This window comes from Eurypyga helias, unplaced genomic scaffold, assembly GCF_000690775.1.
Source record: "Eurypyga helias isolate BGI_N326 unplaced genomic scaffold, ASM69077v1 scaffold28293, whole genome shotgun sequence".
Classification (NCBI taxonomy): domain Eukaryota; kingdom Metazoa; phylum Chordata; class Aves; order Eurypygiformes; family Eurypygidae; genus Eurypyga; species Eurypyga helias.
This window is the reverse complement of record NW_010241106.1, coordinates 12,543-17,360: the sequence shown is the minus strand read 5'-3', so window position 1 is coordinate 17,360 and position 4,818 is coordinate 12,543.

Sequence of the window (4,818 nt, the reverse complement as noted above, 5' to 3'; positions counted from 1 at the left end):
GGGAAAGAGATCGTTCTCTCTATTCCCGCTTACCTGGGTGATGCTGTTCTGAGTTACAGAAGGGCAGGATGGATTTATCTGCCGCAGGGACCCCTTTAACGAACAAGCTTTTGGTAACAGGGTTTATGCCCCTCCGCCCCCACCTTCTTCGGAAATCTATTCAACATTTACCTGCTTCACTAATGGAGAACGACCTCATTCATTTTTAACTCTGGAAAGTTCTTCCCAAGCTTGTTCAAGTTGTCTGGAACTAACGTGTTTCTCTGTAAAAAGAGAGAGAAAATTGAATGGCATTTGACTACGATTAAATTATTTTAGGATTTAAAGGTATTGTCTTAACATGCATGAAATAGGTCACCGAGCATTGCAGCCAGAAAGCCATTTCCCCTTACACTGGCAGAGTGGTGGCAAATAAAATAACACACATTCAAAAGGAGCTCAGGTGAAAAAAATGCACAAGATCTTGTATGAAAATTCAGAAATGGCCCTAGTGTCAATTCAAGATTCATGTTTCAAATACCCTGACTCCTGTGAATGCCCGGTTCTTCATTCTGCAGATGTTACACCCAACACATTAAGTAAACAAACACATCAGATGTTTTGAAAGAAACCGAAAGGAGGAGAGCCGAGCCTGCTACGACACCACCACCTAGAAGAACAAGAGGCCTGGCACTCAGCTTCAGAAATGCCTCCGCAAAAGCGGTGTTCACACAGGCTGTGTCCCAACCCACTGCTAAATGCAGAGTCAGTATTGCACCCGCAGAGGCAGAGCCGTCATGCCTGTGCCCTTAGTGCTGTTGGGGTGGTTGCTCTCACCTCACAGCCCTTCCCCAGAGTCCGACCCCGGGTCTCTGCAAGGTTTTTCAGACTGACTGGGCTTTGCCTGTCATTCTGCTGTCTGCAGCTGCCAGGTGCCACGTACCCATCTTGCCATCCCTGTGTTCCCTGATGCTGCCCTTGCCTGTTGATCCCAGGAGCAGACCTTTGGTGCAGCAAACGGGGCGTAAACACAGCCTCTCCGTGAGCTCTGCTGCTCCTGCTTGTAGTGCAGGTGAAAATCTGCAAGGCAGACAGGCAGGTAAAGCACTGGTAAAGAGAGGGGAGGTCTGAGGGACAGCTCCGCACCCCACGCTATAAGAGCCACAAACTGCACGCGTGCCATTCCCTTGCCACCCACGGCCACCAAGTTACCACTGCGGCAGTCGGAGATCTTGCCATCCTGGGTGTCCGGCGGTGGGCTAAACGCATCAGGGCTGAGGTAACTGCCCAACCCCCGGGAGGACACAGTGATGCTTGCGTTCGCAGCCCATGAGCTTGGGCAGCTGGTTTTGAGGTTGATGAATTTGCAGGAAGGGCGTCTGCGGGGTGAATAAAATCCGTCATTTCACTTGGCATCGCTTCCAGCCTCCGCCAAAGGCAGGCCAAGGTGCAGGGTACCCACGGCTGTGAAGGACAAGGCTGACAAAATACTCCGGGTGGCCACATAGCTCTTTGGCAGCTGAAGCTAGCCTTTGGTTTGGAAAGGAAGGAAGACTTTGCTGGTAAATACCAGGAAACTGAGCCCTGTGGTAATGAGTAACCACTCTGAGGACAGCAGGCACAAGGAACGGTGAGAGCCTTCTAGAGATGCCGTGCGTTTCAGATCAGGACTGACCAAAGCCACACGTCTGCCCCTTTGGGGAAGTCTGGCTTTCCAGCTTCCATTGCTATTCCGAAACAGGGCATTACACCAAAAATACCACCATTATTTTGTCCGTGTTGGGCGTGGCATTGCTCCGAATTTTGCATTAAGAAAATGTTGACAGCCTCACTTTCCCTTTTTTGGGATGCATACAGAAACACCAGTTTCGGGAAGCTCAGAATGTCCTCCGCTGCTCTGCGAATGAGCTCAAAACGCTGCTTTTCCACAGGAAATTTCCGAACTAACCCCATCATGATAGGATGTGGCAGGGAGGCTGCGCTCCCACCCTCCTCTGTCCCTGCTGCACCAAGCCCGGTATCTGAGCCCCACGCACGCCAGCGTGGGATGCCATTCGGGATGCCCCACGCAGAGAAATGGGGATCTGGAGGTGGGGGGGTGTAATATTCCAGGTGACCACTAGGTGGGAACGAAACCAGGGCTAGAAATGCTGTGGGCACTGCACCGCTCAGGAATACCGACCGAGGGAGGGAATTCTTCCACCTCTCCCTCATGTGAGCTCATCGGAACAAACCATTTTGGGTGAGTGGAAAAAACGCGACAGGTTTTGCCTAGTGATGCTCTGACTGAAATACCCCAGCTCAGTTATCCCAGCAGACGGGAAAACGAACTGAATAGGTGAATGTGTCAGGAGAAACAATTCCAAACCAAATTACTTGCCTGTTTTAGAACCTGTATCTTCCACCAGAAAAATCCTTCAGACAGAAAGACTCCCAGTGAAACTTTGCTGCAGAAGGAGAGCCCTGCACCCCCACGAGTGGAGCAGCTGCCTTGCCTGGCTGTGTCAGCTATCCTTCTCTCCTGGAATTCACCCATTTCCCCTCCTCTACCACCCCAGTGACAGCAGTTCTGGGAGAGGCAGCTAAACTGGCTCCTCTTCCTCATTCGCGGGGCTTGTACAACTGCCCTGGCTTCCCGTTATAATGAAGGGCAGCGACAACCAGCCTGACAAACCAGAACAGAAAAAGCCACCGTCACAGGACCGCTGGGGACCGCTGGCGAATGTCCATGAACACATGGTGGTTCCCAGCTGGGGCTGGTGCCTGCTCGCTGCTGTTTTTCCTGCTGTGTTTCCTACCTGGAATCTGAGGCCCTCTGGTGACTGGGTCAGAGGGATCAGGCTGGCATCCATCAGGGTAGGGCAGAGAGATTTCTCAATATTTTTTGATCAGTTGTTTTAATCTCCCAGTTTGCTGGGAAAGCTTTTAATCATACAGGATGGAATTATATAATGGGAGTGTTGGAGCAATTTAGGTTTGGCACCAGCTTTATTAAAATAATGACTATTTGTGCAAGACCAAACTTCTACATTTACTAATGGAACACCTTCCATCCACCCTTCCTTCCATGCATCCTTTCTCTCCTTCAATCTGTTCATTGGTCCATCCATCCATCCGTCCGTCTGTCCATCCATCCATCCATCCATCCATCCATCCATCCTTTCTTCGTCATAAACACAAAGGATGACTGCTACTGACCCAGCCCAGATTTGCAACGAGTGCGTGATTTGTAAGTCTTTCCAGCCCATTAAACCTCCGCTCTCTCCTCCCTGTGCTCCATACCTGCCTTCTCCCGAGCAGCCCCGAGATGAGGTGCCAGACGCACTGTGCAATCCAAGGCTTGCCTCAGCGGGGACTAGGATCAGTTGTCCAAACATCCTCTGTCCCTGTGATGTAACCCAAGACCGTCATGGAGGCTTCCTCCCGCTCTCGGCAAGCTTGTGACATGACCGGCTGACGCACTCCAAGGAAACCCGCTGAGGGGGACACATGACTCATGGTGGCTTGAGATTGCCAAAGCACCTCTAGTGACATGGCCATGAAGCACGCAACAGGCAGGACAGCATCTGGAGAGAGAAAGGTCAGTCTCCCAGCTTAAACGCATCATGTCATGTGCTGTGGACCAGGGATAAGAACGTACAGAACGAGGTTTGGGTTTAACCCTGCAGTACCAGGGATGCGGTGGCAGTGGTTATTTCAGGTTTGGTAACAGGGGGCACACGACGGATGCTGAAACAGTTTCACCCTGGAGAAGTGATAAAGCGGTGGACGACTTACGTTGCTGTGACCAGCCCCACTCTGAGCTCTTTGCAGTTTCGTGGCTGGCTGCTGCTTTTGGAAAGGTTTTTCTTCTCATGCCCTCTTAAAGTTCAGATGTGGTGTGACCAGGGGAAATATTAACACCAGTAACGTTTGCACAAATCACAGCAGTAAGCCTTACTTCAAAAAAGCACCGTCCTCCCACAAAGCACCAAGGGAGGAGTTGTTGCCATTGCTTTCTAGGTCAGACAGCCCCAGGCTTGAAAGCAAGCATCACCCGTCCTTTGCCTGGATCCCAAGAGGCTGGAACAGGTTCTGGATAAAATATACAGACTTGTGGGCAAGAACCACGCAGCAGGGTTACTGACAGGACAGGTCTGGGGTGGGGGAGGTTTCAAAAGGATAGGTAGAGGTCGCACGGGGCATCACCACAGCTGATGGGAGCTGCGGTTGCTCGGTCCTGCCGAGAGCTGCCAGCACAGGCAGAACTGCGCAGCGACGCTCTGGTGGTCCCGAGGACAGGCTGAGGTATCAGGGGGGTCTCTCCAGTCTCTAGTCCCTGTCCTCACCTCTTTCATGCACTCTGCCACGATGCACTTTGACACGGGCATGGGAGAACTTCCACTGACAGGAGCCTGGAAGGCTTGGGCAGGGCAACCTCGGAGGCACACCGGAGGTGCTCACCAGTGGAAGGAGAGTTACAGCCAAAGGTGACTGGCAGCGGGCGGTGCGGGCAAGGAAGAGCTGCACCAGCGGGATGGAGGTGGTGCCAGCACAAAACAGTGGAAAGAATGAGGGAGGTTCACTCTGCGAGACAAATTATTTGGGGTGTGTCATCAGGACCCGGCTGCGTGGTTGCTGGACTTGGCAATCTATGTCCAGCCAGCGCAAGCTGTTGAGGTGGCAGGCTGGTATGCGGCCCCAAGCTTTGCAGTTGCTCAATCCTGTGCGGGAGTGAGAAAAACACAGGGTCTGGAAGGGCTGTTATGGGCTGGGAGTAAGATGAGCAACAGGATAGGTGGAGAAAGCCCAAGCCAAATCAAGACAGTCAGCTAAAAGTTAAGATAGATAGAAAAAAAC